Source organism: Hevea brasiliensis, chromosome 16 (genome assembly GCF_030052815.1).
Source record: "Hevea brasiliensis isolate MT/VB/25A 57/8 chromosome 16, ASM3005281v1, whole genome shotgun sequence".
Lineage (NCBI taxonomy): Eukaryota > Viridiplantae > Streptophyta > Magnoliopsida > Malpighiales > Euphorbiaceae > Hevea > Hevea brasiliensis.
In genome coordinates, this window is record NC_079508.1 from 23,339,675 (window position 1) to 23,352,921 (window position 13,247).

Here is a 13,247-nt window from a genome sequence, read left to right on the forward strand (position 1 = left end):
ACAGTGCTTTTCAATCAATAGTATCCATGAAATCATTTACAATGCTTTTCAAGCAATAAATATCCATTCAAACACATTTCCACAATTTAAAACAATAATGTACAAATAGTCATAATTCATTTCAATTAAAAAATTCAAAAGAAATACTATTGTGCACAAACACAATTTAAATCAATAACATACAATTAATCATATGAAATCTTATTTAGAGTAAAATCAGTTGAAAACTAGTTGTGCACAAACATAATTTAAAACAATAATGTACAATAGTCATAATTCATTTCAATTGAAAAAATCAAAAGAAATAGACGTTGTGCACAAACCTCTGATAATTGTCTCCTGGTCTGGACTCAGTATTTTCTTCCCTTTTCCTGAGTCTTTGGTAACTGAGAATCACAATTTGAAGTGTTTCAGTACTAAATTAAATTGTCTCTAACGATAATGTTCGATAAATAATTCACTGACTTCAATTATTCACTGAATACCTTTATTTGCTTAATCACCTAATATACCGACCCCCGATGCGTTTTAGGTAAATTAGGTTTTAGTGTCCTTAATATGTCACATTCGATAGGGTTTTAGGGTTGGTATGTTTTACCAAACTCATTTCTATGTATACTGCGTTTCCTTGCATTTTATTGCAAATTGCTGGATTCCGGGATACTAGTTTGACCTAGCCGGATGACCTAGTTTCCTCGGTTTTCGGGTTTCGGTCAAAACTAAAAACTTGCAGATCTATGTCTTATTGCTCGTGGGGCAAAATTTTAGGTCAATCCGAGTTAAGTAGACCAAGTTATGGTCATTATACTATTGCTGGTCAATTGGTATCAAATTAGGTCAATTTTAGGTCAATTTGGTCAACTTTGGTTCGGCCAGTTTTTGGACCCGAACTTGTGCAAGCTTTTTGACTTGCTTATGGTCATTTATGGGCTTTGGTGTCTTCATAAGACTTGTAGGTATGGGTCTTAACTATTCATGGTTAAAATTTCAGGTCAATTGGACCTGGTTTGAGTGAGTTATGGCCTAAACATTAATTGCTGACCAAATGGTCAGTTTTTAGGTTTCACTTGCACTTAATCCGAATTGGTCATTTTTCATGTCACCTTGCAAGCAGAATTTTGGTATGCTTTCTCAATGAAAGTTGGCACATTTTGTGCCTAGTTCCACCTCTAATTGGTCTCATATCAATTGAGGTTACACATCTAAATTTATTGACTAAAATGCATACTGCCCTTAACTACCATGCTTAAACACACATCAATTACACATGTACCTTACTATATGTTCACTTCCCTTACCATTCCTGTTTTGGTTCATTACCAAAACCATATCCCACTTTACATTAACATCACTTTGGGCAAATTACAAACATCCTTAATACACCAATTAAAGCTCACATTTACAAAGTCTAAATACAATCATATACACACCTAAACATCACTAATTCTTATATACACTTTACACAATTAATCTTTACACATATCCATCAATTCTCAAGGTCAATATTCTGCCAATACCTTCATGAACATATACATTTATCCAAGAATCTCAAGGCTGCCGAAAATTTCCTCAACACCAAAGTATCCCACAATTCATCAATTTCCATCCAAGTGCAAAAATCACTATATACATATGAAGTAATTTATTAGGATATTAAATCACCATAACCAACAACATTTCTCATCAAATATATACACAATTATTTCATCAATTACATGACTCCATGGCTGTCCAAAATGAACATCTTAATAACTCTTCAAACTTAAAAATTTTCTTCACAAATTCAACACCCATAACATGCACACAAAGTTTAACAAAGCTATCTTCAAAAATGCTAACTTACCTTATAGTTGGAACTTGTTATCAAACTTCTTAAATTTGGTATCAAACTCTTCCTTGTTATGTGTAGACAATTTTTCATGAAGGAACCTAAGTGTTTAGAGGTGAAATGAGGGAGTGGATGAAGGTTGCATGCAAACGCCCATGGAGGTTTTCTCCTTTCCTTCAATTCGGCAATGTTGAATTCAAGTGAGAAAGATGAATTGCAGATGATAAAATGAGTGTACACCTGCCCCATTATCTTTAATTTATTCCTTTAGTGGTCCACTTACTTAGGTTAAATCATATTTTATGTTTAACTTTCACTTATTCCACATTAACCCTTAATTCTTGCTATTCACTTTAGGTACCACCAATTTAATTTTTCATTTCATTTTCTAAGTGTAATATAATTTATTTTTAATGGAAATTTAGGTCAAAAGAAAATTCGGGATGTCAAATGACCATAATGCCCCTGTTCGGGTTGCATTCCCGATTTTTCGGTAATACCGGGTTTTGTCTGTTTTTCGATTTCTCACTTTTCTTTGTACTAATTATTTAATTTTTCTTTGATCTTTCTATTGATATTTATTCTTCAATAAGGGTCTATTTAAGTCCTACAAATATTTTCTAGGGTTCCCCGCAGTCTAGGGCTAGTCAACGGTCCACGCCGTGACTTCCCAGTGCGGTCACCCATCGTTAGGTTTCCCGGCTCGCTTAACTTGATCACATTTCTTTGCTATTATTTTTCCTTTGTTTTTCTTGTATTTTCTTTTCTTGTATTTCATTATTTTATGTCTTCTCACTCATATCGAAGTGTAGTTCTAGGCATCCTAGCTGTTCGGACAACACTGGTCACCGGAACAGCAGAACGCACTACCGAACTTAGGGGTGTTACAATTCTCCCCTCCCTTAAATAAATTTCGTCACGAAATTTTACCCAATAGTCATCTTACAATAGTCATACGTTTATTTTCTCCTTTCTATACGATCGTAAGACTTTTAACAATCTAATACAATGTTTAATTTGTTTGGATAACACCAATCTCCTCTTACTATTATGCTGTCTAATATTTTGGTTCACGTTGCTTCTTGAATGACCCTTGAGGTCATGTTAGAATCATTCATCAGTCATTGGTCCTCTGACCATTCTGGTCCATAGTCTTCCTCACATTAGTAATATTTCTTTGTTATATATGAATCAACTGTTCAAATCTCTACTTCCATAACTCTTTTTATCTGTCAATATTTTATAACTTACTTTCTTTTGTACCGAACTATAACCTTTCGATATTCTAACTTTTGAGTTTTAGATCCCTAAGTAGGATTTTCAAACTTATTTCTAACAATTAAATTATGTCCTGGCATAACTATACAAAAACAGATGCCGTTGGCAACTATCCTCATCTAGGTGTACTATCAGATAGTATGTAGCTCTACACAATAATCTCAAGTTAGTACTGTAATCCGCAGTTTACAGTATAAACAATCAAGAACATTGCATAGTTACTACAATACATCCCAATAGATCAAACTTTCCTATCCTTTGTCCTTTTTGAATTCACTGATATCTAAACTTATTCTGATTACAATATCCATTAACAATTACTAACAGTAACATCTCTGCCTTCATCTAGAGCAATTCTATTACTGTAACTTACCTTTACGTCCTCTTGCTTTACATTAAATAGGCTCGCCAATTAGCTTTATAATTTATGGTGTGTCAGGAAATACTTTTCACCGATAAACTCTTCCAAAACTAATTTCACTTATTATCACAATCCCTATCCTAAAGGACTAATCACTAATGTATCAAAATTTATTTCCCTGACCTCCTGTCCTAGCGGACTTGTTACTAGCACCTCAAAGTCCATTTTTGTACATGGAACAGCAATGCAATCAATGATGCTAGCACTCACATAAGAATGGGTAGAACTCGGATCAAATAACACAAACACATTCTGATTAAAAGTTGAGAAGGTACCAGCCACAACATCAGATGTCTCGGCCTCTTCCCTCTGTCTCAATGCATAGACTCGACCGAGTAATCGCCTTGCTGAATGTTTTACCGTGCCTTGGCTGCCTGCTGGGTTACCTTTACCCCTACCTCTACCTCTGCTAAGTGGTTGTGAGCTTCTGGTGACAGGGCTCTGAACTGACCCTTCTGCAGTAGTAGGAGGTGGTCCAACTCTGCGACTACTGGTGCAGTCCTTGGCAAAATGTCCTGTGCCTCCACAGTTATAACAGGCTCCAATAGCCTCATAGCATATCCCACCATGATATCTTCCACAATTTTCACATTGGCGGGAATGGTAGGAACCTTCGGTACTCTACTGACCGGATAGAGGAGGTTTCTGTCCTGAATGTCTTCCCCTACCAGACTTCTTGCCACCTCTGCTGTGTCCCTCATAGTTCTTCCTCTTTCCAGTGGGACCACTGGAACTCTGTTCTACTGATTTTCCCTCTTTCTCTGTCTTCTCTGATCTCTTTTTCTCAGGAGCAGCTTCAAACTTGATTCTTTCTAACTCTAGAGCTTGAGAAATAAGTTTAGAGAAGTTAGTGTGTTTGAAGCCGACTACTTGTAGTCTGATACTGGGCTTTAAGCCAGTTTCAAACCTCTTGCATCTCTCTCTGCTGGTAGAGAGTAGACTCACTGCATAATGGCTAAGGCGGGAAAATTCTCTTTCATACTCAGCCACTGATCTGCCCCCCTGTTTCAGACTTAGGAACTATTGCAGCTTCTGGTCTACATAAGCATCAGGGACATATTTCTGTCTGAATTCCCTGAGAAAGTCATTCCATGTTACCGGAACAGCATCCTAGCTGTCCGGACAACACTGGTCACCGGAACAGCAGAACGCACTACCGAACTTAGGGGTGTTACAATATTGCTAAAAATTTAATTGAAAATGAGTATAAAGGAAAAAGGAAAGAAAAATAAAAGAAATTAGGAAGTATGACATCACATGATGTCATTAAACACTCTCCACCCAATCACAACTTGACAAACAAATTAAAAGGGATAAAAACTAATTAAAAAGAGAGAAAATGAAAAAGCAATCTGCCTTCCCATCTTCACCCTTTGGGCAGCCAAATCGTAGAAAGAGAGAGAAGAGGGTTTCCACCATTGTTTGGTCTTGCAAGCTTGATTCCCCTAAGTTTTTAACACAAAAACCCTTAGGCCCCTTCATAAAAAATTATTCTTACACCTTGAGGAAGTGTTTGGCTGCTAAGAAAAGCCAAGAAAGTGAAGGAAAATTTAAGATTGGGTGAGGAAAAATTCTACTCACACAAGGGTTAGTGCCTATTTCTTCTCTTTTTCTTTAGATTTTGTGCTAGTAACATTATTTATGCTAGGAAATTGAGAAAATTTAATAAATATGTGCATGTTTAGGCATCTACAAATTTTGGCAGCTGTATGGGAGGAAGTAGTTATGATTATTTTGATGGATTAAAGTGGATTAGAGGTGGTGTTTGAAGTGTATATGTAGAGTGATAATGAATTAGTATGTTTAATTGATGTATGTGCATGAATGGACATTTGAAAACTAGGGTTTGAGGCATGAAGTTAGGGTTTTTCTCATGTGTTGGTGAATGAAAGTCCTAATGGTAAATTAGTGACCATTTGGCTGTGTTTGATTAGGAAATGAAGTGATTTGTGCCATAGAAATTGAGGTTAAGCATGCTGTCCAGTGTGCACTGCAGGTCTGGATGTGAGTCCAGCATGTTTGGGCAGCTATAACTTGGGTTTTGTAGGTTCAATTGGTGCAAGGATAATTGAACATGAAATTAGACACATAATGGAATAACTTTGATGAAGGAACCCTATCCAGAAACTAAACTTAGGATGCCCTAAAAATTGACCAAATCCGAGTGACTAACATGCTGTCCCTGGAAAATAACCAAATGCACAGTGTTTGTTCAAATGGTCATAACTCAGTGTAGAAAAGTTCAATTGATCTAAAATTTACCAGCAGAAAGGTGAGACATAGCCCTACAACTTTTATAAAGAAAAAAAATCCAAATTCTAACCATAACCTAGTCAAATTGCCAACCAAACTTAGGTCACCAAATCTGGCAGAACCAAATTGCCCAGAAATTCTGGGTACAGGTCAATCCAGCCAGTTATGGTAAAATGACCGTAACTTGAGCTACAAAACTCCAAATAGAGCGATTCAAAAAAGGAAATGTAACTAGACACAATAAGGAATAACTTTTATGGAGACAATTTTATCAAATTCCTACTGTACAAATGACCAATGGAACAGTAAATCGAGGGTATGAAATCTGAAAATTTTGAATAACATAAGATAAGGTTTGAAATGGTATTGGAAATCAATTCCATCAAAACTAAAATGCAAAGTGTAGTATCTTGGAGAAATTAGGTTCAATAAATTTATTATGTATTAAAAAGTCAACAATTTTAGTGAATAGTAATGTGAATAGTAGTACAAAGACACAAAGTGTAAGAACTAAATTGGTAGAGGAAATTAAGGTATGAAATTTGGAATCCATGAAATGTTCATGGATTGCTTGGAATATAAATAGTAATTTACCTAAATGACTTAATGAACATTTAAGTTATGTGAATATATAATTAAGATTTGTATTCCTGTTGCTAGTAGGTCTAATAAAACATGAGTGATACCACTTGAATAGGAAATGAAATTAACCTAGATGGATTATTGAGACTTATACTCCCAACACCAATGGAGTTCATAATATATTAGCAATACAACTTGAAGTATAAAATGTACTTTATATGAATAGATTGTTGAATGAATAAATGTGATAAAAATGTCATTTGGGATTTAGGTTCCCATCAAGAGAGAAGGGAAAGATGTTTTAAATGTGAATAGCACATGAGATTAAATGAATGTGAATCGTGATCAACACCAATGATGTAAGGAATGTATGAATATTATGATGAATGTATAAATTATGGAATTTATTATGAATTAATGAAGTCATAAAACACAATATATTAATATTTAATGATATTATGTGCCCTTGTATTGCTTAGACATGTGTGTCAGATTGGATAGATTGGCATGCCAATAAGGTATTGTTTTAGCAATACTGCGAAAGACTTTATGCCTGTATTCATGGCATTATGCCCGCACTCATGGCTTTATACCTGCATTCATGGCTTTACGCCCGCACTCATGGCTTTTATGCCCGATTATGTGTTATCATGGCTTTTTAGCCATACTGACTGCATACGTAGTTTACGTTCTGCGTTCCAACGTATGACGGCCCGAGGCCCCGCAGTGTCCAGTGCCAATGACCTGTTTTCCAGTTTAGTCAGCCTGTCATAGGTTACTTGGGCAGTCTAATTTATTAAAATAAGTTACGAATATTAGAAATTAAACATGCTAGAAAGCAAATAAATGAGTAAAAATTTCTAAAATAAATTAGATTAGCTCCAAAAATTTGATTCTTAGAAGGGTCTGAAGTATATTAAATTAATTATAAAAATTTTAAATGTTACGAAATGATTGTAAACAACTTAGAAAGTATCAAGAAAGTGATAAAAAGACTAGTAGAAGAGTTGTAACTTAAATAATATTACAAATGTGACTTACATAAGAATATAAGTATAAGTTTAAATTTTAGATTAGTCGCATCTGGTACATTATTAGTGCAAATTTCTGAGCTAAGCACTTCCAAAGAAGAACATGGCAGGATAGAGGATAGTTAATATTAGAAACTAAATTAATTATAAATCTAAATTATTCGAACTATGGTTTATTTCTACCTTTATTTGTATACATTATTTCTTTGTTATATTATTGCACCACTAAGCACAATGCTTAACGTGATTGATTTGTTTCCTCACGCAGGTACTGAAGTTAAAGCCCAACGAATACTAAACAGAGATTTTAGAGTTCTAATCTGCACAGTGATCAAGGTTGTCACCTCCTCAGCAATGTATGTAGATAGGGCCCATATAGATCATATTATGTATTTTGTATATTATAATTAGTTCTTATTTGTAATGTAAACTATGAATTGTATGTTGAAATATAGATTATGGAACTATAATTAATTGGTAGATCATGTAAATTATGAAATTATATAATTATTTCGTAAATTATGTAAATTAAGAAAATTTAAAAATTTTGCTTATGTAATTTGAGAATGTTTACATATGAATTAAGTATGAATGGATTTGTACAAATGAGTATGTGAATTACAAGAATTGAATGTGAGATGAATATGATGTGCATGAATGATATTTTTATTGTAAAATATTATTGAAAATTTCAAGTAGTTGAATAGTGAAATACGTCAACTGATAATAAAATAAGGAAAACTCCGCTGGTTTCTCCATAGAAAAATAATTGATATTAAAATATAACGACATCAAATGGTTAAAGGAATAAAGTAAAATAAGATAGGGTGCTCCGGCACCGAATGTAGCATGCCTTGCTCAACTACACTGTAGTCGAATGAGGAGTGTCACATTTATTGGTATCAGAGCGCGGTTTAGGCATTTCTGGACCTAGATAGACTGCATATCACGCATTGCATTCATAATAGTCGAGGTGACACTATTGCAGATCTGTATTTCCCGTTTATTTTAGGTTAAGGTATGGAATAAGAGAGTGAAGAGACAATGAGATAGCGAATGGAGATGAGAAGGAGACTGTATTTAAAATGAAAAAGGATGAGTACAGAATCGTTTCAGGATAGGATTGAGGCTAAAGAGAAAGTGAAGTATGATAACATGGAAAGGTGTAGAAGTAAGGAGGTAGCAATTCGTCGATTGCTTATGTCAGGTAAATTTCAAGGACGAAATTTAAATTAGAGGGGAAGAGTTGTAACACCCTCCCTGTAGCAATTCCGTACATTCAACTGTTCCGGTGATCAGTGTCGGTCCGGACAACTGGAACATCTGGAAAAAATATCTAGACTAAAGTGAAGAGTCATAAATAACTCAAATAATAGTAAAACAAATTTAGGAAAAATTTTAGAAATAAAATACAATCAAGTTAAATGAGCCGGTGCCCTAGCCATGGGTAACCTAGTGGGAAGTTGCGGCCTTCGCAACTAGAAGCCTTAAACCCAGGAGAAAATTCATAAAATAATTTTTGAGACTCTAGAGAAGAGTCATTGAGGTTTCTATGGCATTAGAATGCCAAGAAAAGGTTTAGAAAAAATTTTCGATCGGTACAGACAATTTTGGCTTAATAAGCCAAACGGAAGGCATTTTAGTCATTTCGTCTTCAGAGATGATTTTTGGCTGACTTTTCCAGTTAAGTAAATAATTATTATGACATAAAATGTGAATAAATATTGTTAAAAATTTAATTAAAAATGAGTAGAAAAGAAAAGGAAAGAAAAATGAAAGAAATTAGGAATTATGATATCACATGATGTCATTAAACACTCTCCACCCAATCACAACTTGACAAACAAATTAAAAGGGATAAAAACTAATTAAAAAGAGAGAAAATGAAAAACCAATCTGTACTCCCATCTTCATCCTTTGGGCAACTAAAATGTAGAGAGAGAGAGGAGAGGGTTTCCACCATTGTTTGGTCTTGTAAGCTTAATTTCCCAAGTTTTTCACCCTAAAACCCTTAGGCCCCTTCACAAAAAATTATTCTTACACCTTGAGGAAGTTTTTGGCTACCAAGAAAAGCCAAGAAAGTGAAGGAAAATTTAAGATTGGATGAGGGAAAATTCGGCTCACACAAGGGTTAGTGCCTATTTCTTCTCTTTTTCTTTAGATTTTGTGCTAGTAACATTATTTATGTTAGGAAATTGAGAAATTGAATAAATATGTGCATGTTTAGGCATCTAAAAATTTTGGCAGCTGTATGGGGGGAAGTAGTTATGATTATTTTGATGGAGATTAGAGGTGGTGTTTGAAGTGTATATACAGAGTGATAATGAATTAGTATGTTTAATTGATGTATGTGCATGAATGGACATTTAAAAACTAGGTTTTGAGGCATGAAGTTAGGGTTTTGCTCATGTGTTAGTGAATAGAAGTCCTAATGGTCAATTAGTGACCATTTGGCTATGTTTGATTAGGAAATGTAGTGATTTGTGCCATAGGAATTGAGGTTAGGTATGCTGTCTAATGTGCACTGCAGGTCTGGATGTGAGTCTAGCATGTTTGGGCTACTATAACTTGGGTTGTGTAAGTTCAATTGGCGAAAGGCTAATTGGACATGAAATTAGACACATAATGGCATAACTTTGATGAAGGAACCCTCTCTAGAAACCAAACTTAGGATGCCCCAAAAATTGACCAAATCCAGATGACCAACATGCTGTCCCTAGAAAATGACTAAATGAACAGTGTTTGTTCAAATGGTCATAACTCAGTGTAGAAAAGTTCAATTGATCTGAAATTTACCAGCAGAAAGGTGAGACATAGCCCTACAACTTTCATGAAGAACACAAATCCAAATTCTGATCATAACCTAGTCAAATCGCCAACCAAACTTAGGTCACCAAATCTGGCAGAACCAAATTGCCCAGAAATTCTGGGTACAGGTCAATCCGGCCAGTTATGATAAAATGACCATAACTAGGGCAACAAAACTCCAAATAGAGTGATTCAAAAAAATAAATGTAACTAGACACAATAAGGAACAACTTTCATGAAGACAATTTCATCAAATTCCTACTATACAAATGACCAATGGAATAGTTAAATTAGGGTATAAAATCTGAAAATTTTGAACAACATAAGATAAGCTTTGAAATGGTATTGGAAATCAATACCAACAAAAATAAATGCAAAATGTGGTATCTTGGAGAACTTAGGTTCAATAAATTTATTATGTATTAAAAAGTCAATAATTTGAGTGAATAGTAGTACAAAGAGACAAAGTGTAAGAACTAAATTGGTAGAGGAAATTAAGGTATGAAATTTGGAATCCATGAAATGTTCATGGATTATTTGGAATAGAAATAGTAATTTACCTAAATGACTTAATGAACATTTAAGTTATGTGAATATATAATTAAGATTTGTATTCCCATTACTTTTAGCTCTAATAAATAGATTGTTGAATGAATGATAAAAGTGTCATTTGAGATTTAGGTTCCCATTAAGAGAGAAAGGAAAGATGTTTTAAATGTGAATAGTACATGAGATTAAATGAATGTGAATTGTGATCAATACGAATGATGTAATGAATGTATGAATATTATGATGAATGTATAAATTATGAAATTTGTCATGAAATAATGAAGTCATAAAGCACAATATATTAATATTTAATGATATTATGTGCCCTTGTATTGCCTAGATATGTGTGTCAGATTGGATAGATTGGCATGCCAATAAGGTATTGTTTTAGTAGTACTACGAAAGGCTTTATGCCTGTATTCATGGGTTATGCTCGCACTCATGGTTTTATTCCCGCATTCATAGCTTTATGCCCGTACTCATGGCTTTTATGCCTGTTTATGTGTTATCATGGCTTTTTACGTTAGTAGTATGCACTAGAGCATATCATTTTAGTATGTATCTTGTACATGTTTTTATTAATAAAAGGCATTTCCACTTTTCCGTTTACATAATATATTTATGTGTAATAGAAAAGGTCCATTGATATTTTGTTAGAAATATTATTCTTAAGTTGTTAAGAATATGAGTGACAGTATTTCTAGCACAAGGTATCATAAATAGGTTCACAATTGAGGATATTTCACAATGAGGACATGACTTATCCAAAAAGATTGTATTCATATTTGTTCCCAAGTTATTTATATGAGATATAAATAACTTGGGAACAAACATGAATACTTTCTTTCTGGATAAGTCATATAAATAACTTAGGAACAAATATGAATACAATCTTTCTGGATAAGTCATGTCCTTGTTGTGAAGTATCCTCGATTGTGAACCTATTTATGATATCTTGTGCTAGAAATACTGTCACTCATATTCTTAACAACTTAAGAATAATATTTCTAACAAAATATCAATGGACCTTTTCTATTACACATAAATATATTAGGTAAACGAAAAAGTGGAAATGCATTTTATTAATAAAAACATGTACAAGATACATACTAAATGATATGCTCTAGGGCATACTACTAACAATCTCCTACTAGCACTATAGCCATTCATTACAATATCTTAGACCCATCTTCTCAAGATGTCGGTCTAGCTGAGTCTGTGACATAGGCTTAGTGAATGGATCAGCTGGATTTTCAGCTAATGCTATTTTCTGCATGGCTACATCGCCTCGTCCAACTATTTCTCTGATAATGTGGTAGCGCCTTTCTATGTGTATGGATTTCTGGTGAGACCTGGGTTCCTTAGCCTGTATGACTGCTCCATTGTTGTCATAGTGAAGTGGAAGTGCTGACTCAATGAAAGGAACCACTGCAAGTTCTGTCACGAACTTCTTTATCCAAACAGCTTCCTTTGCAGCATCTGATGCAGCAATATACTCAGCCGAAGCATATGGAATCCTGGCCATTTTATCTTTTTCTTCAGGTGTCTTTGGAGACATCTCTTTAGAAAGGTGGATACCATGTCTCACTGGTAACAATCCTCTCTTGGAATCAAGCATGTTAAACCTCTTTAACACCTTTTCCAAGTATAGACTTTGGGATAAACCAATTATTCTTTTCACTCTATCTCTATAGATGCGAATTCCAAGAATATAGGTTGCCTCCCCTAAGTCTTTCATGGAGAATGTATTTGACAACCATACTTTTACAGTTGTCAATATACCTATGTCATTACCCATCAACAGTATGTTATCCACATATAAGACAAGGAAAGTGATAGCACTGTCACTAACCTTCTTATATACACATGGCTCATCCTCATTTTTGATAAAACCAAATGATTTAATGGCTTCATCAAAACGGATGTTCCAACTCCTCAAAGCTTGTTTCGACCCATAAAATGGATCGCTTTAGCTTGCATACCTTAGAACCATCTTGGGATTCAAAACCCCTAGGTTGTTCCAAGAAAATGTTTTCTTCAGTGTGTAACACCCCTAAGTTCGGTAGTGCATTCTACTGCTCCGGTAACCAGTGCTGTCCGGATAGCTAGGATGCCTAGAACTACACTTCAATATGAATGAGGAGACATAAATAATGAAATACAAGAAAAGAAAATACAAGAAAAACAAAGGAAAAATCATAGCAAAGAAATGTAACCAAGTTAAGCGAGCCGAAAACCCTAGCGATGGTGATCAGACTGGAAGTCACGGCGTGGACCGTTGACTAGCCCTGGACTGCGGGGAACCCTGGAAAACATTTTAGGACTTAAATAGACCCTTGTTGAAGAATAAATATCATTAGAAATATCAAAGAACAATTAAATAATTAGTACAAAGAAAAGTGAGAAATCGAAAAACAGACAAAACCCGGTATTATCGAAAAATCGGGAATGCAACCCGAACAGGGCATTATGGTCATTTGACATCCCGAATTGTCTT